Genomic DNA, 24444 nt, shown 5'->3' on the forward strand with positions numbered 1-24444 from the left:
ACAGACACACCGCGGAAGTTCTGTCCGAGTTCTTGCAGAGAGAAACGCAGTCGTGGCTGGGCACAGTAGATCTTGAGGCAGGCAAGGTAGTGAGTGATAACGGAAGGAATTTCATGGCTGCCATCTCCCTTTCCCAACTGAAACACATTCCTTGCCTGGCTCACACCTTAAACCTGGTGGTACAGTGCTTCCTGAAAAGTTTTCCGGGGTTTTCTGACTTGCTCCTCAAAGTGCGCGGACTTTGCTCACTTATCCTCCGTTCGCCCGTACACTCCAGCCGTATACAGACCTATCAGCGGTCTTTGAACCTTCCCCAGCATCGCCTAATCATAGACGTTGCAACAAGGTGGAACTCAACACTGCACATGCTTCAGAGACTGTGTGAACAGAGGCGGGCTGTTATGTTTTTGTGGGAGGATACACATACACGGGCAGGCAGTAGGATGGCAGACCTGGAGTTGTCAGGTGTGCAGTGGTCGAAGATACAAGACATGTGTCAAGTCCTTCAGTGTTTTGAGGAATGCACACGGCTGGTTAGTGCAGACAACGCCATAATAAGCATGAGCATCCCCCTAATGCGTCTGCTGATGCAAAGTTTGACGCACATAAAGGAGCAGGCATCTGCAGCCGAGCTAGAGGAAAGCCTTGACGACAGTCAGCCATTGTCTGGTCAGGGCAGTGTACAGGACGAGGTAGCGGGCGAACAGGAGGAGGACGAGGAGGAGGATGGGGATGAGTATTTTTTTAATGAGGAAGCTTCTCCGGGGCCACTGGAAATTGGTGGCGTGGCAAGGCCAGGTTCTGGGTTTCTGAGGGACACAAGTGACGTAGATTTGCCTGAAACTGCCCCTCAACCAAGCACAACCGCAGATTTGACAACTGGAACTTTGGCACACATGGCGGATTATGCCTTATGTATCCTCAAAATGGACACACGCATTACGAAAATGATGAACGATGACGATTACTGGTTGGCCTGCCTCCTTGATCCTCGCTATAAAGGCAAATTGCAAAATATTATGCCACATGACAACTTGGAACTAATATTAGCAACCAAACAATCAACTCTTGTTGACTGTTTGCTTCAGGCATTCCCAGCACACAGCGCCCGTGATCGTTCTCACACGAGCAGCAGGGGGCAGCAGACCAGAAGTGTTAGAGGTGCAGAAATCCGAAGTGGCGTTGGACAGAGGGGTTTTCTGACCAGGTTGTGGAGTGATTTTGCTATGACCGCAGACAGGGCAGGTACTGCTGCATCAATTCAAAGTGACAGGAGACAACATTTGTCCAGTATGGTTACTAACTATTTTTCATCCCTTATCGATGTTCTACCTCAACCGTCATTCCCATTTGATTACTGGGCATCCAAATTAGACACCTGGCCAGAATTGACATTAATTATCATAGTCCTAGTTAGTATTTGTGGCTCAAAGGGTCACTCCTACGATATGCAACAAACATAATCCTCTAACGGGTGTGCCAGGCAGAGGATAAGAAGTGAAATGAACAGCAATAAATGTTAAAATAACTATTTATTAATACATAAATTAAAAAACAAGGGGAACACGAAAATGTATAATACAAAAAAGACGCAAAAATGAGACCTCTAAGTGGTAAAAGGGGAGAGGAGCCACCAGAATAAATCAATAACAAATGTTGCAAGATAGTCTATATGCCGCTTGGAATAGATCCCCCTCCAACACAGGGTATTAATATTCTTAGAAATATAAGTATGGCTGCAAGAAACGGTATGGCTAGCTAGCCTGATCTGTGGAGTAAAAATACCTTAACAGAGCCATCACATACGTAGAGTATATAATAATGAAACAAGAAAGCTGAGCGGTGGTAGAGGGTATTTCCAAAGTACAGAGAGCCACTGGTGCTAAAACGCTACTCAAGAGGCTAATACAGGAATCCCTATGCACTCATAGCATCAGTAATATGAGGGAGTAGATGGCGTATTGTGAAGTAGGTATTATTACCTGTGCAGAGCCGCGGAGGAGATGGGGGCCAAAGCCCTGGGATCAAGCAGGCATGGGGGGTGTGTGGCTGTGCTCTCCCGACGCCCGACGAGCGCCGTTTCGCAAGGATGCTTCTTCCGGGGGCGGGTACAGGAGTTCTGTAACTGTAGTCTTTAAACAGGTTGTTTTCTCTAGATGTTTTTAGGTGTTTTTTATGTATGTATTTTTATATGGGCCCCTCTTTTTATCCTCCTCTCCTCCAAAAAACCTCCTCCCCCTCCCACTTGCCTTTTTCCCCTCCCTCTATACCGTCCTTTCCCCCATGCATATATTAACTTATATTATCTCACTACCCAGGTTCCCATACTCACCATTACTGCTTGCGGTGCTTGATTTTTCGGATTAGCTCATCGGATGGTGGGGCCACTTGGCAGAACTTTTTCGGTCACACATGCGCTAAATGGACATTTCCAACTGGAGAAGAGGAGATGAAAGATGTCAAAAGGAAGCACGTGAAGAGAGAGAGGAAACAAGGGAGAGAAAAAATATGGACTTTTGCACCTGCACTTTTTCTAATGACATACCCCCTCCATCCCCCTCCCCCTCCCTTCTCCCCCCCCTTTTTTCTTTTATTATTTTACTAATTTATGAATGTTTATCTGATTGTTATATTACTTTGCATCACCATAGTGCTTTTTGAGGTACGTCGTACCCTTTTGATAATTACTCCCTGGTTCACTTTGGCCCGCTATACTTGTACTTTCACCACTCACTACTTTTTAGGCTGTCATTAATTCTAATATCAATTATTATTCCCTATAAATGTCCATTCCACTACGACTTTTTCCTATAGCACTCCAGCACTTTCTGATGTACTTTGTACACTGTGTCTTTTGACACTTCTTCCCAGGAAAAACTCCCGTCCTAAATACCTCGGACTTTCTTCTATCCCCCTTTTTCCCCCCCCCCCCCCAGTTTTTGATTGATACTATTTTAATATTATTGCATATTCATCACTTCCCTTACATTTCTCCATTTTTGAGACTTTGCCCTTATAGCCATACACGATACATTGCTAATTCCCATTCATGTCCATTAGTAATCTAGCTACCCTTTTACATACGCCTTCTCTTTCCCCTCTTCTTTTTCTCCATGTGGCTCTTCCTTTCTCATTGTGATCAAGACCCTCCTCCCTCCCCCATTTATGATTCCCATCATTTTATTGGTCCATTCTCTTATCCCCACGTGTGAATGCACCCACCGTCCATTATAATACACAGCACCGCCCGCCCCTTTTATGGGCGTTCTCATCCTTCTCTATACCATTCTCTGCTCTGTGCTCTGGCGCTGTGATTTCTGTCTGCCGCCTAGATGCGCCTGCGCAGGGAGATACATAGCCCCCTCTGACCTCCGGAAGCGCTCCAGTATGTGACCGCAGTGCGCTCCACTGCGTGCCACAGAAGCGCCGTTCCGGAGGTCCCCTTAGCAACAGGGGGCGTCTCCTGACGCCGGCGCTCACATTGGCTCAGACAGCCCCGCCTCCAGGCCCCTCTTCCCCAATCAGCACATCCCACCGCACATAAAACACCGGTCTTTCCCGAACTCCTGTACCCGCCCCCGGAAGAAGCATCCTTGCGAAACGGCGCTCATCGGGCATCGGGAGAGCACAGCCACACACCCCCCATGCCTGCTTGATCCCAGGGCTTTGGCCCCCATCTCCTCCGCGGCTCTGCACAGGTAATAATACCTACTTCACAATACGCCATCTACTCCCTCATATTACTGATGCTATGAGTGCATAGGGATTCCTGTATTAGCCTCTTGAGTAGCGTTTTAGCACCAGTGGCTCTCTGTACTTTGGAAATACCCCCTACCACCGCTCAGCTTTCTTGTTTCATTATTATATACTCTACGTATGTGATGGCTCTGTTAAGGTATTTTTACTCCACAGATCAGGCTAGCTAGCCATACCGTTTCTTGCAGCCATACTTATATTTCTAAGAATATTAATACCCTGTGTTGGAGGGGGATCTATTCCAAGTGGCATATAGACTATCTTGCAACATTTGTTATTGATTTATTCTGGTGGCTCCTCTCCCCCTTTACCACTTAGAGGTCCCATTTTTGCGTCTTTTTTGTATTATACATTTTCGTGTTCCCCTTGTTTTTTAATCTATGTATTAATAAATAGTTATTTTAACATTTATTGCGGTTCATTTCACTTCTTATCCTCTGCCTGGCACACCCTTTAGAGGATTATGTTTGTTGCACCTGGCCAGAATTGGCAGAATATGCATTGCAGGAGCTTGCTTGCCCGGCAGCTAGTGTCCTATCAGAAAGAGTATTCAGTGCTGCAGGTTCAATATTAACCGAAAAAATGACTCGTCTGGCTACCCAAAATGTTGATGATCTAACCTTCATTAAAATGAACCACAACTGGATTTCGAATTCCTTTGCCCCATCTTGCCCGGCCGACACCTAGCTTTCCTATGAAAAGGTATTGCCTGTGGACTACTCTGAATGACTTTACCAATCTCGTAATTTGCAGCAGCTGATTGTCCAGCATACGACATGTTTACACCTCCCTAAATGGCCAAACTCCCCACACGGGGCCATGGTATCGCCACTTGGCGCAAGCACCCGTGAGAGTGCTGTTTGTCTGAAGAGGTGGGTGTGCACGCTTTTGGTCTACGGCACTGCCACTGGGTACTTCATAGTACAATAAAGTGTCTCTGGCGGTGGTGGTGCGCACCCATCGTCAGACACACTGTTGTAACATGTGGGGCCCTGGGCATGTACCGCCGGCCACAAGAGAGTTCCCCCACCCCCAGCTCAAACATTGCTCTACCACTTGCACAATTATCTCTCACAGTTCCACCTATGTTTAGTCTATGCGCTGACATCCGTAAATTCCTGCCACTGACAATACCATTGTGTTGACATGTATGATGGTACTTAACATAGTCAGGGGCAGTGTCCTATATTTACCCAAGTAAATACTTTGTGCCAAATTACTAGGTCTGAAACTACGCAGAGGAGCCCACCCCTGTACCTAATGATTGCACCATTTTGGTTTTTCTTTTTGTTGTAATGCGACACATTAACATGTATTTATTTTTTGGGACTACTAACTGGCAGACACTCATTACAATCGGCCGCCGCTGACAACACCAATGGTGCCCACTGCCTGTGTACCCCTGCAAGAGAATTCAAAGTGCCTACAGCCCAAATTTATTATGTTAGGCCTTCGAAGCCTGTCTGCGGTCCCTCCTTCCACTAGGCCTCTACTGACCTGTCTACTGCTGCCCGTGTACCCCTGGAACCAATGTTAAAGTGCCTACAACCTAATTTTGTTATGTTAGGCCTACTACGCCTGTCTGCGGTCCCTCCTTCCAATACTCGTCCACTGACCACACCACTGCTGCCCGTGTACCCCTGGAACCAATTTTAAAGTGCCTACAACCTAATTTTGTTATGTTAGACCTACTACGCCTTTCTGCGGTCCCTCCTTCCAATACTCGTCCACTGACCACACCACTGCTGCCCGTGGACCCCTGGAACCTATTTTTAATTGCATAGAGCATCCTTTTTTTAATAGTAGGCGTACAAAGTCTGTCTGCGGTCCACTATTGAAATTGTCCTCCACTGACCAGAGCAATGCTGCCTGTGTACCCCTGTAACCTTTTTTAAACTGCAGTGAGCCACATTTTTGGTTTAAGGCCTACTACCTGTGTCTGTCTGCGCCACTCAATACAGCTGTCCTCCTTTGAAAAAAGCAGAGCGTCAATAGTCTTGTTTTCAGCCTCTAGGAATTTGAAAACTGCATTGGGGCTACTACTTTGGTAGGGCCTACTAACGGTGTCTGCCGCTCCAAGGTGTGCCCCAGGTTTCCTCTCCATTGCTTCGGTCTTCCGACTCTCGTTTAGTAGTTGTTGAAAACTACACTGCATTAGGCCTACAAATTGGGTATGGGGTGTAGAGACGGTGTGTTACACTCCAAGGTGTTCCCCAGGTTTCCTCTCCATTGCTTCGGTCTTCCGACTCTCGTTTAGTAGTTGTTGAAAACTACACTGCATTAGGCCTACAAATTGGGTATGGGGTGTAGAGACGGTGTGTTCCACTCCAAGGTGTTCCCCAGGTTTCGTCTACATTGCTTCGGTCTTCCGACTCTCGTTTAGTAGTTGTTGAAAACTACACTGCATTAGGCCTACAAATTGGGTATGGGGTGTAGAGACGGTGTGTTCCACTCCAAGGTGTTCCCCAGGTTTCGTCTCCATTGCTTCGATCTTCCGACTCTCGTTTAGTAGTTGTTGAAAACTACACTGCATTAGGCCTACAAATTGGGTATGGGGTGTAGAGACGGTGTGTTACACTCCAAGGTGTTCCCCAGGTTTCCTCTCCATTGCTTCGGTCTTCCGACTCTCGTTTAGTAGTTGTTGAAAACTACACTGCATTAGGCCTACAAATTGGGTATGGGGTGTAGAGGCGGTGTGTTACACTCCAAGGTGTTCCCCAGGTTTCGTCCACATTGCTTCGATCTTCCGACTCTCGTTTAGTAGTTTTTGAAAACTACACTGCATTAGGCCTACAAATTGGGTATGGGGTGTAGAGACGGTGTGTTCCACTCCAAGGTGTTCCCCAGGTTTCGTCTCCATTGCTTCGATCTTCCGACTCTCGTTTAGTAGTTGTTGAAAACTACACTGCATTAGGCCTACAAATTGGGTATGGGGTATAGAGACGGTGTGTTACACTCCAAGGTGTTCCCCAGGTTTCCTCTCCATTGCTTCGGTCTTCCGACTCTCGTTTAGTAGTTGTTGGAAACTACGCTGCATTAGGCCTACAAATTGGGTATGGGGTGTAGAGAGATGGTGTGTTCCACTCCAAGGTGTTCCCCAGGTTTCCTCGCCAATGCTTCGATCATCATGCTCTCGTTTAGTAGTTGTTGGAAACTACGCTGCATTAGGCCTACAAATTGGGTATGGGGTGTAGAGAGATGGTGTGTTCCACGCCAAGGTGTTCCCCAGGTTTCCTCTCCATTGCTTTGGTCTTCCGACTCTAGTTTAGTAGTTGTTGAAAACTACACTGCATTAGGCCTACAAATTGGGTATGGGGTGTAGAGACGGTGTGTTCCACTCCAAGGTGTTCCCCAGGTTTCCTCTCCATTGCTTGGGTCTTCCGACTCTCGTTTAGTAGTTGTTGAAAACTACACTGCATTAGGCCTACAAATTGGGTATGGGGTGTAGAGACGGTGTGTTCCACTCCAAGGTGTTCCCCAGGTTTCGTCTACATTGCTTCGGTCTTCCGACTCTCGTTTAGTAGTTGTTGAAAACTACACTGCATTAGGCCTACAAATTGGGTATGGGGTGTAGAGACAGTGTGTTCCACTCCAAGGTGTTCCCCAGGTTTCCTCTCCATTGCTATGGTCTTCCGACTCTCGTTTAGTAGTTGTTGAAAACTACACTGCATTAGGCCTACAAATTGGGTATGGGGTGTAGAGACGGTGTGTTCCACTCCAAGGTGTTCCCCAGGTTTCCTCTCCATTGCTTGGGTCTTCCGACTCTCGTTTAGTAGTTGTTGAAAACTACACTGCATTAGGCCTACAAATTGGGTATGGGGTGTAGAGACGGTGTGTTCCACTCCAAGGTGTTCCCCAGGTTTCGTCTACATTGCTTCGGTCTTCCAACTCTCGTTTAGTAGTTGTTGAAAACTACACTGCATTAGGCCTACAAATTGGGTATGGGGTGTAGAGACGGTGTGTTCCACTCCAAGGTGTTCCCCAGTTTTCCTCTCCATTGATTCGGTCTTCCGACTCTCATTTAGTAGTTGTTGAAAACTACACTGCATTAGGCCTACAAATTGGGTATGGGGTGTAGAGACGGTGTGTTACACTCCAAGGTGTTCCCCAGGTTTCGTCCACATTGCTTCGATCTTCCGACTCTCGTTTAGTAGTTGTTGAAAACTACACTGCATTAGGCCTACAAATTGGGTATAGGGTGTAGAGACGGTGTGTTCCACTCCAAGGTGTTCCCCAGGTTTCCTCTCCATTGCTTCGATCTTCCGACTCTCGTTTAGTAGTTGTTGAAAACTACACTGCATTAGGCCTACAAATTGGGTATGGGGTGTAGAGACGGTGTGTTCCACTCCAATGTGTTCCCTAGGTTTCCTCTCAATTGCTTCGGTCTTCCGACTGTCGTTTAGTAGTTGTTGAAATCTATACTGCATTCGGCCTACAAGTTGGGTCTGGGTTGTAGAGACGGTGTCTTCCGCTCCAAGGTGTTCTCCAGGTTTCATCTCCATTGCTTCAATCTTAAAGCTCTTGTTTAGTAGTTTTTGAAAACAACACTGCATTCGGCCTACAAGTTGGGTCTGGGGTGTAGAGACGGTGTCTTCCACTCCAAGGTGTTCCCCAGGTTTCCTCTCCATTGCTTCAATCTTAAAGCTCTTGTTTAGTAGTTGTTGAAAACAAAACTGCATTCGGCCTACAAGTTGGGTCTGGGGTGTAGAGACGGTGTCTTCCACTCCAAGGTGTTCCCCAGGTTTCCTCTCCATTGCTTCGATCTTCTGGCTCTCGTTTAGTAGTTGTTGAAAACAACACTGCATTAGACCTACTAGTTGGGTTGGGGCCTTCTATCTGTGTCTGCCGCTCCTTGCTGTTCTCCAGTGAACAAAGCTGTGCCGCCGGTTTACTACTGTTGCCAATTTTGAACTGCATTTAGAATACTTACTGATTTGGGCCTACTCTCTGTGTCAGCCTCTCATTCCAGTTGTCCTCCACTGAACAAAACAATGCCCCCTGGTTAGTCCTGTTACCAATTTTGAACTGCATTTAGCCCACTTTATTCTTTGGGCCCATATCTGTTTCCCCCTCATCCTGCCCATTGCCCAGCCAGTGATAGATGAGTCTGCTGGTACATTGACCCATAATGCAACATTCCCCGTGCACGCTACACTGCAAGATTGTGACCCTGCTGAAAGTCAGGTCCCCCTTCCCGCATACCATACCACCTTACATGGGGACAAAGAGGAAGGTGCAGATGAAGGTGCAGGTTCCTTCATCAGGTGGGGGGAGGAATACTCGTTGGCGACGTCACTGGCACAGGGCCCCTCATAGTACGCAAAAGTGTTGCTGCCGGTGGGAGGCGCCCCCGCCGTGCAAACACACCGCTGTACTTTGAGGGGCCCTGTGCCAGTGCCAATGCCAATGAGTGGGCCCCCCCTGCTTGCTCAGGATCACAGCACTTGCAAAGTTGAAATACTTACCTCTCCCTGCTCCACTGCCGTGATGTGGTCCAGATTTACTGGGCACACTAATTACTTGAACCAGCCCTACCCCCCACAACTTTAGCCAAATGACCCCCAATTTCAAATGCCTTCCAATTATTATAAGCTAAATTACGATTGACAAGCTTCAGTAGCAAGAATGGATGTTTTTGCCAATACAATGGGCTCTGTACATGTTTTCCTGGCCTCTACTCACTGCCGACTATGCTCCCCCATTGACTTGCATTGGGTTTCGTGTTTCGGTCGATCCCCGACTTTTCGCGATAATCGGCCAATTCCACTCGACTCGACTTTTGAGATAGTCGGGTTTCGCGAAACATGGCTCGACTCTAAAAAGGTCAAGGTCGCTCAACTCTAGTGGTGACCTTTTAAACTAGGAGCTTGCACTTCTGTGATGCACTGGTAAAGTCATGGGTAGAGATGAGCGGTGTTCGAGTCGAACTGTTCGCCAATTTCAAATTCGAGCTGTTTTGGGTGGTGTTCGAGTCATTCATCGAACCCGAACAATTTGCTTAAAATTCGGCTGTTCGAGTTTCTGTTCGATAACTTTTCGTTCACCAAAAGCATAGCTTGATTTGCACATTAAAACTGTTTATCATTGTTAATAGACTGTTTCAGTGTATAGTGGGTGGGTGGGGCAGGGGATAGATCTGTGCTGAAATAACGCCGATCTCCATTTTTTTTCTTTCCCGCATTGACAGTGGGGCGGTGCAGTCTCTCAGCCTATCAGCAGTGCGCACACACACAGCAATGTGCATGTGATGCACACAAGCAAGGGCATGTGTCATTGGCTGTGTATGTCACATGTCCTCCTTGCCCTATAAGAACCAGCCATTTGCCCCATCGCCACCATTTCTTCACTGCTGCAGCTTAGTGTTAGACGGCACCACTGCTGCTGTGGGCGCTATACAGACTAAGAGTGTTTTTTGGAGCGAATTGTCAGAGAGAGAGGTTTAGGGAGTCAGGAGGAGTCGGGACTAGTTGTAATATCAGCCCTTTTCAGGGTAGGTTACAGCAGTTCATATGACTGTTTGCCAGGCAGGTCTGTGCCAGTGCTGTGCAAGTGTTTGTCACAGCATTTGGTGTAATCTAGCTCAGCGAATCCTTTTGGGCTAGTAGCATTGTCTGATAGTCATCTGAGTAGCCCGCCTGTGAAGCTAGCTACACCGCCTGTGTATCTCAATTTTTACTGCATGTAACCCAGTTAATAGTTTTGGGCCTAGGAGCAGTGTCTGCACATCAGCAGAGTAGCCCGCCTGTGAAACTAACTACACCACCTGTGTATCTCTATTTTCACTGCATCTAATCCAGTTAATAGTTTTGGGCCTAGGAGCAGTGTCTGCACGTCAGCAGAGTAGCCCGCCTGTGAAACTAACTACACCGCCTGTGTATCTCTATTTTCACTGCAACTAATCCAGTTAATAGTTTAGGGCCTAGGAGCAGTGTCTGCACGTCAGCAGAGTAGCCCACCTGTTAAACTAACTACACCACCTGTGTATCTCTATTTTCGTTGCATCTAATCCAGTTAATAGTTTAGGGCCTAGGAGCAGTGTCTGCACGTCAGAAGAGTAGCCCGCCTGTGAAACTAACTACACCGCCTGTGTATCTCTATTTTCACCACATCTAATCCAGTTAATAGTTTAGGGCCTAAGAGTAGTGTCTGCACATCAGCAGAGTAGCCCGCCTGTGAAACTAACTACACCGCCTGTGTATCTCTATTTTCATTGCATCTAATCCAGTTAATAGTTTAGGGCCTAAGAGCAGTGTCTGCACATCAGCAGAGTAGCCCGCCTGTGAAACTAACTACACCAACTGTGTATCTCTGTTTTTACTGCATCTAATCCAGTTAATAGTTTTGGGCCTAGGAGCAATGTCTGCATGTCAGCAGAGTAGCCCGCCTGTGAAACTAACTACACCGCCTGTGTATCTCAATTTTCACTGCATCTAATCCAGTTAATAGTTTAGGGCCTAGGAGCAGTGTCTGCATGTCAGCAGAGTACCCCGCCTGTGAAACAAACTATACCGCCTGTGTATCTCAATTTTCACTGCATACAATTCAGTTATTAGTTTTGGGCCTAGTACCTCAGTTTGGCCACTCAGTTCTGCTCGGTTTTCATCCATTGGTTGTTGTGCCAACAACTACAGATACAGAGTTGCCCATTAGTTCAGCACTAAAATGAGTGGCAAAAGGCCTGCTGCTGGTGAAAAGGGGAATAGATGTGTTGGAAAGGGAAAAAAAGGTTGTGTCCGTGGGGCAGGTGGTAAAGCAACAGTAACATCTGCAGAAGAAAGACCATCTTCCAGCCAAAGTAAGATGTCTACTTCTTTTCGTGGACAATCTGATGTGATCCCTTTCTTATGACCATCGCTACAAGCATCGCCAAAAATTCCAGATGAGGCACAAAAACAGCAGGTGCTTGAACGGATATCAAGTGCTCGTTCAAGTGGGCTCTCCTCCATGTCAACTTCAACATCACAACTACTCAAGTCCTCAGAGTTGTCACCATAATCACACTTGCTTCCTCACAGCTCTCAAGTCTCCAGCTGCCTGTCTGAGCATGGGGTAACACACATGGTTGAGTCTGTAGAGCTGTTTACGCATACTATAGCCTTGGAATCAGAGGTCTGCTCCAGAGCTTCTGTGAATCCAGATAAGGAAATGATCTGCACTGATGCCCAGAATCTTTGTGAGTCGGATCCAGGCCCAGATGAAGAAGGTTCTGAGCATAATGTTGACTCTCGTTCCCAAACTGTAACTCCTGTTGGTGGAGACAATGAGGAAGATGATGATGAGACTGAGATACCTGATTGAAACAAAAACTTGACTTTTCGGTCGGGGCAGGAAGAGGTTGGCTCTGAGGATGACGGGTGTGAGATGAAGATGACGAGGTTGTAGACCCCACTTACTGTCAACCCCCAGTCCGCCAGTCCATGAGGTCAGCAGAGGAGGTGGAGGAGGATGCTAGAGACGAGTCTGACGATGAGGTAACGGTGCCCCTTCCTGGACAGAGACGGAGTACTGGAAGCACGTCAACAACTGCATCCTCAACCCCAACTGTGCCTCAGACCAGAAGTCATGGTGGCTTTTCAGGTCACACGGGCTCTAAGCCTTGCATAGTCTGGGCATTTTTTGACATCGCAAAGGATGACCCAACTCATGTTGTCTGTAAGATTTGTCAACAAAATCTCAGTTGAGGCCAAAAAAATCACTAGCTTGAGTACTTCATGCATGAACCGTCACATGGATATGAGGCATAAGTTGCAGTGGGAAGCTCACTGTGCTACAATACGGCCTAGTGGGCCGGGTGAACCACCGTCTGCCCCATCAAGTGCATCCGCATCCTCTTCATCCTCTGTGACTGTGGGGACAGCAGTCGCTCATGGTTTTGGATGCAGACCTTCCACCTCTTTACCCGCAACAGCCAGTGTGATTGGCAGGTCGTCAGGACATTTGCAAGTGGAAACACCTGCTGGTGTTGAGCGCTCTCCGACATCGACACCACATTTGGATCAAGGCAACATAACATCTCCACCTGCACCTTCCTTACAGACCAGCAGTTTGCCGGGGACACCCTACTCAACTCCGTCTAAGCACGGCAGCCAGCCCTCAGTCCCTCAGATGTGGACAAGAAAAAAGACCATTTCCTCCTAGTCATGACAAAGCTGAGAGGTTGAATTTCTCCATCTGCAAGCTGTTGGCTACAGAAATGCTGTCTTTTCGCCTGGTGGACACAGAGGGTTTTCGAGACCTTATTTCCATCGCAGTGCCCCAGTACCAGATGCCCAGTCACCACTACTTCTCAAAGAAAGCTGTGCCTGCACTACACAAGCATGTCGCACACAACATCACCACTTCCTTGAGAAACTCTGTGTGTGACAGGGTGCATTTCACCACAGACACTTGGACAAGTAGACAAGGACAGGGGCGTTACATGTCGGTGACTGGGCACTGGGTAACTATGGCGACATCAGGAGAAGGGGCTGCTGTCCAAGTCTTGCCGTCGCCATGAGTTGCTCATCGATCTTCTGTATCTAGAAGTTCCTCCACTGCTTCTGCCTCCTCAAGCTCCTCTCGGTCCTCCACCTGCACCCAAAACCTGTCTGGTAATGCCACCCACGTTGTAACTGCGCAGAAGGAATCCTGCACACCTCCTCACTATGCTGTCACCAGGGCTCAACGGCATCAGGCAGTGTTTACATTGAAATGTCTGGGAAATGTGAGTCACACAGCAGAGGAGTTGTGGTCAGCTCTGGAGACCGAGTTCCATCAGTGGTTGTCTCCACTCAACCTGTAGCCAGGGAAGGCTGTGTGCGACAATGCTGCAAACGTGGGTGCGGCCCTACGCCGGGCAATGTCACACACGTGCCTTGTATGGCTCACGTTTTGAACCTGGTTGTCCAGCAATTTTTATCCCACTATCCCGGACTAGATGGGCTTCTGCAGAGGGCACGGTCACTGTGTGCTCACTTCCGCCATTTGCATCCCGCAGATCGACGACTTGCATCTCTACAGAAGTCGTTGGGCCTGTCAGTTCACCGGCTGAAATGCGATTTGCCCACATGGTGGAATTCAACTCTGCACATGTTGCAGCGACTGTGGCAGCACCGACGAGCCCTGGTGCAATACATTATGATGTATAGCCTGGGCCAATGAGATAAAGAGGTGGGACAAATCACGCTGAAGGAGTGGTCTCTGATCAGGGACCTATGCACAGTTTTGAAATAGCGACGAAGATGTTTAGTGCTGACAATGCCATTATCAGCATGACCATTCCGGTGATTTACATGCTGGAGCACACCTTACACAGTGTTCGGAGCCAGGTGGTGGAACAAGAGGAGGAGGAGGAGGAACAGAAGGAGTCGTACGCAGAAGGGATCATATCTCCAAGGTCAAGAAGGTTGGCAGCACCAAGGCGGCTGGCATTGGAGGCTGGGGGAGAGAGATTACCGAGGGTGCATGGTAGCAGCCAAACTGTTGAGGAAGGTGCAGGAGGCAAGGAAGAAGTGGAGGACAAACTGGCGCTGGGGATGGAAGACTCATCAGATGAGGGAGACTTTGATCAAATTTCTGTTGTGCAAGGTTGGGGGGAGAGGGCAGACGAAGGAAGCATGATTCTCACCTCGCCACCACCAAGACAACAAGGACTTGGTCCTCCTGGATGCGCAAGACACATGAGTGCCTTCTTGCTGCACTGCCTGCAACATGACCCTCGGATTGTCAGAATCCGAAGTAATGCCGACTACTGGGTTGCCACACTCTTAGATCCCCGGTACAAAAGCAAATTTGGCGAAATAATTCCTGCCATAGAAAGGGATTCATGCATGCAGGAGTATCAGCAGAGACTGTTACAGAATCTAACATCTGCTTATCCACAAAACACCAGTGGTCCACATAGTGAATCTCTGAGTTCTAACTTGCCAACCATGGGACTATCGGATCATCACTCAAACCATAACAGTAATATCGTATCTGGTGGTAACAGCAATTTTTTCCGATCGTTTCAAGATTTTTTTTAGACCATCCTTTGCAAGGCGACAGGAGACAAGAAGTCTGACGCACAGCCAACGCCCAGAGAGGATGGTACAAGAGTATCTCAAAGTTAACATCGATGCCATGACTGTGGAACTGGACCCTTTCTCATTTTGGCTTCCAATCTTGAAAAATGGCCTGAGCTCGTCAATCACGCCTTTGAGATCTTGTTGGGCCCCGCAGCCAGCGTTCGTTCTGAACGTGTGTTCAGCGCTGCTGCTGGTGTGCTGACAGATAAGCGCACGCAGTTGTCCAGTGACAATGTAGACAGACTAATGTTCATAAAAATGAACAAATCCTGGATCCGCAAGGACTTTTCTACCCCTGTGTCATTTTGGGGAGACTAAAAGCTTGATGATTTTTGAAAATCACCTCACCAACCATTTTAAAAAACTCTGGCGAAATTGATGACACTTAAGTGGTGTCTGTGGCCAAATTTTTGGAAAAAATGGAGACTTTTTTATTTAGTCCCCTTGCTGAGTTTTACATGACGTTGCCATCGTCAATTCCAGGTGGGTGGGGTCGTCTGCAGAGTTGTTTCCTCATACTATGGCCTGGGATTCAGAGGTCTTCTCCAAAGCTTCAGTGTCTGCTAGTCAGCAGAGTAGTCCAGCCACCCACCACCTGTTTACCTAAGTACTATTTTTAACGGCATCTGGCCCAGGAAATCCTTTTGGGCCTAATAGAATTTGGTGCTACTCAGCAGCATACTTCACCCATAAAGCAAGCTACACCGCCTGTTGATCTAATTACTAATTTTTAACTGCATCTAGCCCAGGAAATCGCTTTGTACCTAATAGCATTTTGTGCTACTCAGCACAGTACCCCACTCATGAAGCAAGCTACACCACCTGTTTACCTAACTACTAACGGCATCTAGCCCAGGAAATCCTTTTGGGCCTAATAGAATTTGGTGTTACTCAGCAGCATACTTCACCCATGAAGCAAGCTACACCGCCTGTTGATCTAATTACTAATTTTTAACTGCATCTAGCCCAGGAAATCGCTTTGTACCTAATAGCATTTTGTGCTACCCAGCACAGAACCCCACCCATGAAGCAAGCTACACCGCCTGCTTACCTAACTACTATTTTGTAACTGCATCTAGCCCAGAAAATCCTTTTGGGCCTAATAGAATTTGGTGCTACTCAGCAGCGTACTTCACCCATGAAGCAAGCTACACTGCCTGTTAACCTAAGTACTATTTTTGATGGAATTTGGCACAGGAAATCATTTTGGGCCTAGTAGCAATTTCTGCTACTCTGTAGAGTACCCCACCCATGAAGCAAGCTACACCGCCTTCTTTCTTTCTCAATCTAACCCCTCGGCTCTGGGGTGTCCACTCTGCCTCCAGCTCTCTCCTTCTCACAGGTGGACTACCATGTGTTTTTTTTTTTTTTTTTGACTACCATGTGTTTTAACACTCTGGCGAATCTTTTGGGCCCAGGCATAAGAAGTCGTCGAAGTAATGGATAATATGTGCCGCCTTACAAACGTCCATGACGACACATTCGAGGAAGCAACTAAATGCCTCAAATAGTGAGCAGGAACAAAAACTGATCCCATTAACATAAATCTCATGAACATTGTCAGGTTAAAATGAGGTGCATCTGTCAGCTTTTCAGATGAGCTTCATTTAGGCTAAAAAAATGAATTTGATGAATTAAAAAGGAAACATCATTTTACTTCTAAGAAGAGAGTGAAACCATAATAATTGTTTTTCCAACCCCTAATGTTCAATTATACATTAGAAAAGACTGCTGGAATACATCTGAAGGCACTAATGAGTATTTATGAACTAAAGCTGTCATGACCTTTTCATCATATCTGTTTGTGACGTAAAAAATGTTATCTGCAGAAATCTTGTAGAAGATGTGATATTTCTTGAATATATAATGTGTCAATTGAGCAGAGCAACCTTTACATTAAGTGTGATTAATAGAATTGAATGAAATGAGTACTCTAACCATAAATTCACTCCATTAATCATTACTCTAATAGGCACATTGCAATGCATTAATGTGTTGCATTAGTGTAGCTCATTAATAGGCACTCAACTCATTCTTCAGCTAAAGAAAGATATTACTTCCCTCCATTACATGCTGTTTAACAGAGTTGATTATTGGGTATGTACCAACGTTGCTTGAAGAGGACCAGGGGTGAGCGGCATCCCACTTTGAGTATGAAAAAAAAAGAGAGTGAGGGATAAATATTAGCAGTTGGAATGTTCATTCATTTTACATAGATAAGAAACAATGCAGTTATATCTTCTTTTTAATTAAAATAAACAGAGCAGAAATTAATCCTCGTAATAAACTTGTACTATGAAACTTTAATGACGCAATTTTACCATGAAAAACATTTTATATCCTATATCCATTAGAAAACTAAGCTCCTGGTAACATAGTCATTAATGAATAATAGAGATCCGTGGTTTAGGCAAAATTTGAATTCATCTGTTTGAGCAGAATATCCCCGGAAATTCAATTTGCAAAGAAGTTAATCTGTCCAAAAATAATGTTACTTATTACACTTTTTGGTCCTTCCAGACCTCGGACCATAGTACATGTGATATGTAAAAAAATAAATAAAATCCTTACAATTAATCGGCCCACCACTCACCTCTCTGGTTTCATATAGCCAGTTGAATGATCATCTTCCCATCTTGCTACACTGAAATTTCCTGGCCTCTCACTCTAGGTTGAGGCTTCTGAGCCTTATACTAGTGTTCTGCACATGCGCCCGCAAAGGTCACGGTTCATGACATTACATCATGACGTGGTGGACTGGTGTCAGTGAGGATCAGAGGAGAGAGAAGAAGTGAGCAAAATTATTTATATTTATAATTTTGTATCATTTGCATTGCCATTTTAGCTCTATAAAATGGCAGCTGGCAACTACCTTCTTGATAAGTATGCGCCAATGCAAATGATAAAAATCCACATTTTGGAGAATGTGTATTTTTGTAAAATTCAAGTGGAATTCTTTTCCATTTCAATGTATTAGTTCACCTCTAGTTCATATATATTATTTTTAACTTAGGAGGATAATCCTAATTTTATGTTTGAATGACTGAAAATGCATATTTTAATTCATGGGACTTGGCCTGCTACTTCTTGCAATTCTACTTTCCTTTCTTTTTGGAGATCCTTTTTTTTATTAAATTCCTCTTTTGAGGGCCCAATTCCAATTTCCCTGGGCCCCAAAATTATAGCGGGTGAAATAAATATTGAACACGTCACCAATTTTCTAAGTAAATATATTTCTTAAGGTGCTATTGACATGAAATTCTCACCAGATGTTGGTAACACAATCCATTCAATCCGCACATAAATAAATCAAACCACTTTAGAAAATTGGTGACGTGTTCAATACTTATTTCACCCGCTGTTTACAAAAAACATCTTTCTGTTATGTGCCTTGTGGATATGACTAGAAAGTAATGTATTTTCTCCCACATTGATGGATTTGACGTACATATAAAAAAAGCAAGTTGCAATTATTTAGTTGTTTATAAACTATATTTTCTGACAATTGCACCTAGCTATTTAAATACTATATTCCTGCAGTTTAGGAATTGTAGGACTTCATATTCTCTTCCATTTACCAGGTGGATTCAGTCTTTTTTGTTGGTAGAAAACTACAGGAGCCACACTTTCCATTTTGGGAACCCTATCATTTCCACCCCCAGAAATTATATTTTTATGACTTATTCACAAGTTAAATTTTGTTTATGAAAATACCTTTTTTTTTTAAAAGTAACTCATTGCAGTTTTTTCAGGATCTCAAAGATTGTCCTATGGGATATCCTTGTACATTGAAGTTGATTTTCTAAAAATGTTTGTTGAAATAAGTTCTTATTATCAACAAAATGTGTAAATCTAGGAAATTATTTGTTTTTCTGAACTTTGATGTGTGGACGAAAAAAAAGTTCCATTTCACCTTCTCCAAAATAAATCTCAAAATATTGTCACGCAATCAAGCACAGAACAAGTTCTTTGTAAAAGCATGTTCACTTTCCCACTCCCAAGAAAGTTTAAACAAATTGTGTCTTAGAATAAATTAAGGAAGGGAAAACTTAAATTATACATTAGGAAGCCCTACTGGGCAGTTATGTGAAGGCACTAATTAGTATTTATGAGCTAATGCTGTCATGACCTTTCTATGGTATCTGTTTGTCAAGTAAAAAATTATATCTGTGGAATTCTTTGTGAAGATGTCATTTTTCTTAAATATATAATGTGTCAATTAGTTATTCTACCTTTACATTAAATGAGATTAATAGAATCAAATTAAACGGGTACTCTAACTGTAAATCCTCTCCATTACTCATTACACTAATAGACATATTGCAATACGTTAATGTATTGCATTAGTGTAGCTCATTATTTGACACTCGGCTCATTTCTTAGCTGAGGAAAAGTGTTATTTTTCTCCATTAAATACTATTGAATATGCTTGATTATTGGATGTGTATTTTTTTTACTCATCCTTGTATCACAACGACCAATAAGTTCATTATCTACATATAAAATAATGTTTTAATTCATTGTTAATAGTGTTGAGCGATACCTTCCGATATCGGAAAGTATCGGTATCGGATAGGATCGGCCGATATTCAAAAAATATCGGATATCGCCGATACCGATACCCGATCCCAATGCAAGTCAATGGGACCAAAATATCGGAATTAAAATAAACCCTTTCTTTCCTTGTAGGTTCATTCTACATGAAGGAAAACAACTAAGAATAATGCAGGATGTATTTGGGGAGGTGGCGGAGACATTAAAGTCATAGAGGTTTAGCCCAATCAAATAGAATAGCATGTTTGTTTTTTTTTTTTTTTAAAGACGTTCGGAGTGACAAAGATATTGACTATGTAAATATTTTTTTTATTTTGTCAGATATTGATGTTTCACTATTCCACGACCTTCCCCTTCTTTTTTTTTTTTACTTTTCCCACTCTTTCATCTTCATCATCATCAGCATCTTTGACATCAACTTCTTCTTCACCTTATTCATCTTCTTCTTCATCCTTTACCTTTTTTTTTTTTTTTTTTATTACATTCTTCATATTCATTTTATTCAACTATTATTATTCTTCCTATTCTACATATTCTTTTTATTCCACTGTTATTATTCTTCCTATTCTACTTCTTCATCATATTCTCATTTGTGACAGGCATTCCCGTAGTTGTTATCTATAAAAGTTGGAAGATTACACCTTCCGTTCTGCCAGTCACAAAAGTTACATTTGTCCGCGTTCAGTTTGGCCTGCAGCATCAGGCTTTATCCAGGGGCACCACGAGGAGAAACGGACTCACCCCCATACACTGCTTAGTCTTCTTCTGCATATAATTGAGATAATATCTTTTGCTCTGATATTAAGTGTTATGCTTAATGTTCTTCTGCTCTTTGTTCTGCAGCCTCTTGTTCTTCTGCTTCTCGGTCTTCCATGTCGTCATCTTAGCCGTCGTCGTCTCCGCCGTCGTCATCTCCGCCGTCGTCGTCTCCGCCGTCGTCGTCTCCGCCGTCGTCGTCGTCGTCATCGGGGTGGTCTTCCGGGTTGTCGTCGTCGTCGTCGTCATCGGGGTGGTCTTCCGGGTCGTCGACTTTAGGGTCTTCAACTTGGAAATGTAGCAGAAGGTACAAGAAGGCTGAGAAAATGCCAAGAACCTGATGATGGAACTGGAACTCGGATGGCTACCCGAAGGTTCAAGAGCCTATGGAACTTCCGAGGACCAGCTGACGTTACTGGAACCCGGTTACTAAGCAGGAGGTACCCGTGCTAAAAAGCACTACCAAGGACCGCCTGACGTTGGCGGAACTCGGATACCCAGAAGGAGGCACCTAAGCCAAAGGCTCTGCCCGGAACCAGCTGACGGTACTGGAACCAGGATGGGGAGCAGAAGGTACAAGAGCAAAAGACACTGCCGAGAACCAGCTGACGGTACTGGAACCCGGATGGGTAGCCGAAGGTCCAAGAGCCAATGGAACTACCGAGGACCAGCTGACGTTACTGGAACCCGGTTACTAAGCAGGAGGTACCCGTGCCTGAAAGCACTACCAAGGACCACCTGACGTTGGTGGAACTTGGATACCCAGAAGGAGGCACCTAAGCCAAAGGCTCTGCCCGGAACCAGCTGACGGTACTGGAACCAGGATGGGGAGCAGAAGGTATAAGAGCAAAAGACACTGCCGAGAACCAGCTGACGGTGCTGGAACCAGGTGGTGGACCCGAAGGCCCACAGGAGAGGAGAGAACAGCTAGGCCGCGAGGCAGTTACCGAACCCCAACAGTCCTACAGGGGGAGCTGGGCCTACTGGCACTACAGAACCAGCCTTGACTACCAGTTCATGCAGCCCACATAGGAAGCTCCTAAACTGGAGGCACCCTGGAGTTGGCTAACCCGACCGCACCACGACGGGGCAAGCATAGGCGTCTCAGTGAGCTTGACACTACCCGGAAACAGCTCACGGTGCTGGAACCAGGTTTGGCACGAGGGAGTACCTGTGACAAAAACACTGCCGAGAACCAGCTGGTGGTGCTGGAACCCAGATGCGTTGCCCCAGTGTGCAAGAGCCAATGGCACGACCGAGGACCAGCTGACGGTGCTCGAACCCGGTTACTAAGCTCTAGGTGCCCGCGCTTAAAAGCAGTACCAAGGACCGCCTGACGTTGGCGGAACTCGGATACCCAGGAGGAGGCACCTAAGCCAAAGGCTCGGCCCGGAACCAGCTGACGGTGCTGGAACCAGGTGGTGGACCCCAAGGCCCACAGGAGAGGAGAGAACAGCTAGGCCGCGAGGCAGCCGCAGTTATCGAACCCCAACAGTCCTACAGGGGAAGCAGGGCCTACTGGCACTACAGAACCAGCCTTGACTACCAGTTCACGCAGCCCACATAGGAAGCTCCTAAACTGGAGGCACCCTGGAGTTGGCTAACCCGACCGCACCACGACGGGGCAAGCATAGGCGTCTCAGTGAGCTTGACACTACCCGGAAACAGCTGACGGTGCTGAAACCAGGTTTGGCACGAGGGAGTACCTGTGACAAAAACACTGCCGAGAACCAGCTGGCGGTGCTGGAACCCAGATGCGTTGCCCCAGTGTACAAGAGCCAATGGCACGACCGAGGACCAGCTGACGGTGCTGGAACCCGGTTAGTAAGCTGTAGGTGCCCGCGCTTAAAAGCACTACCAAGGACCGCCTGACGTTGGCGGAACTCGGATACCCAGGAGGAGGCACCTAGCCAAAGGCTCGGCCCGGAACCAGCTGACGGTGCTGAAACCAGGTGGTGGACCCCAAGCCCACAGGAGAGGAGAGAACAGCTAGGCCGCGAGGCAGCCGCAGTTACCGAACCCCAACAGTCCTACAGGGGGAGCAGGGCCTACTGGCACTACAGAACCAGCCTTGACTACCAGTTCACGCAGCCCACATAGGAAGCTCCTAAACTGGAGGCACCCTGGAGTTGGCTAACCCGACCGCACCACGACGGGGCAAGCATAGGCGTCTCAGTGAGCTTGACACTACCCGGAAACAGCTGACGGTGCTGAAACCAGGTTTGGCACGAGGGAGTACCTATGACAAAAACACTGCCGAGAACCAGCTGGCGGTGCTGGAACCCAGATGCGTTGCCCCAGTGTGCAAGAGCCAATGGCACGACCGAGGACCAGCTGACGGTGCTGGAACCCGGTTACTAAGCTGTAGGTTCCCGCGCTTAAAAGCACTACCAAGGACCGCCTGACGTTGGCGGAACTCGGATACCCAGGAGGAGGCACCTAAGCCAAAGGCTCGGCCCGGAACCAGCTGACGGTGCTGGAACCAGGTGGTGGACCCCAAGGCCCACAGGAGAGGAGAGAACAGCTAGGCCGCGAGGCAGCCGCAGTTACCGAACCCCAACAGTCCTACAGGGGGAGCTGGGCCTACTGGCACTACAGAACCAGCCTTGACTACCAGTTCACGCAGCCCACATAGGAAGCTCCTAAACTGGAGGCACCCTGGAGTTGGCTAACTCGAGCAGAACACGACGGGGCAAGCATAGGTGTCTCAGTGAGTTTGACAGTACCCGGAAACAGCTGACGGTGCTGGAACCAGGTTTGGCACGAGGGAGTACCCGTGACAAAAACACTGCCGAGAACCAGCTGGCGGTGCTGGAACCCGGATGCATTGCCTATCAAAGAATGTCTTCCTACAGCCCCAACTAGCGGTGTTGGAGCAAAGGGTAAGCAGGGGGAGCAGAGTGTAGGCCGAAGCCTGCACTGGAGTCAGCTTTGTGTCTGCGTTGCGTTTGCAGGACACTTTGCCGGCTACACAGTGGGGGAACAGCAGGCGGTGCTGAACCCCACTAACACATTGGCTGGTGTTTTTCTCTGTGCAGCTAGCACTTCCGGGCAAAAACTAGCGGTGTTATAGCCCAGGGGCAGCAGGAGGAGGAGAGGAGCAGAGTGTAGGCCGAAGCCTAGTTGAACCAATTTCAAAGGTAACCTTTAACCCCCCCTCAGGTGTTACAAAGTACAAGAGCCACACCTTGTGCAGCATTAATGCTGCACAAGTAAAAGGTTGCTCTATTAATTTTTCTACTTGCACACGCTGAATGCAACACGTACACAATTTAGCCCATTCTACAGTCAAACTGTAGTTGAGGCGTGACTTGTATTTTTAAGGAGACGCAGCATAGGTGTCCCAAATAACGCCTTTGTGCTTGGCGCAGCTTCCTGAGCGTTGTTTTTTGCTGTACAGGAGTCTGCGCTCTTGTGTTATCCCTTGGCAATGCCCTGTTAGCGCTGCCCGTCTTATGACCTCATTTCATGTTGGCCGCTGCGGCTAACGATGGCCATAAATCCCAGACCCACAGTGCCTTTTCATAAAGTCACACTGCGGTGCTGGGATTCGTGGCCTTGAGCAGTAAATATTTTCGACGCTCACACACGTCCTTACACCTGCTTCAGACTGGGCAGCCTCTGCTGATCCCTTCTCGCATGCCGCGGCCATGAGGCCGCACAGTCTGAAGAAGGCGGAAGGAGATGAGTGACGACAGGCGAACATATGCACTGCTCGTGCCCATAAACCACACCCTCACTGACAAAATAAATAAGACAACGAGGGGCGTTGTTTCACGCAGGGCGGATGCACAGGCGCAGCCAGCTAACCATGATGTCAAAAGACGGGAAGCGCTACCAAGGGGGTTGCTGCGTATCATTAGAAAGGAAAGTCACACCTCAGGGACAGTGGAATGGTCTCAATGAGACACATTTTGTACGTGTTGAGTTCCACGTGGGCAAGGAGAAAAAGTCAGCCACCTTGTACAAATGCAGCAGTACTGCTGAACAAGGTGGCTGTTATACATAGAAACACCTGGGGGTGGGGGGCAGGCTCCCTTCAATTTCAGTTCATGTGCCTGCATGGCGATTGCAGGTCACGTTGCCGGCTACACAGCTGGGGAACAGCTGGCGGTGCTGAACCCCACTGACACATTGGCTGGTGTTTTTCTCTGTGCAGCTAGCACTTCCAGGCTAAAACTGGCGGTGTTATGAGCCCAGGGTCAGCAGGAGGAGGAGAGGAGCAGAGTGTAGGCCGAAGCCTGCACTGGTGGCAGCTTTTGTTCTGCTGTGCCTGCGTGGCGTTTGCAGGTCACGTTGCCGGCTACACAGCTGGGGAACAGCTGGCGGTGCT

This window comes from Ranitomeya imitator, chromosome 5 (assembly GCF_032444005.1).
Source record: "Ranitomeya imitator isolate aRanImi1 chromosome 5, aRanImi1.pri, whole genome shotgun sequence".
Lineage (NCBI taxonomy): Eukaryota > Metazoa > Chordata > Amphibia > Anura > Dendrobatidae > Ranitomeya > Ranitomeya imitator.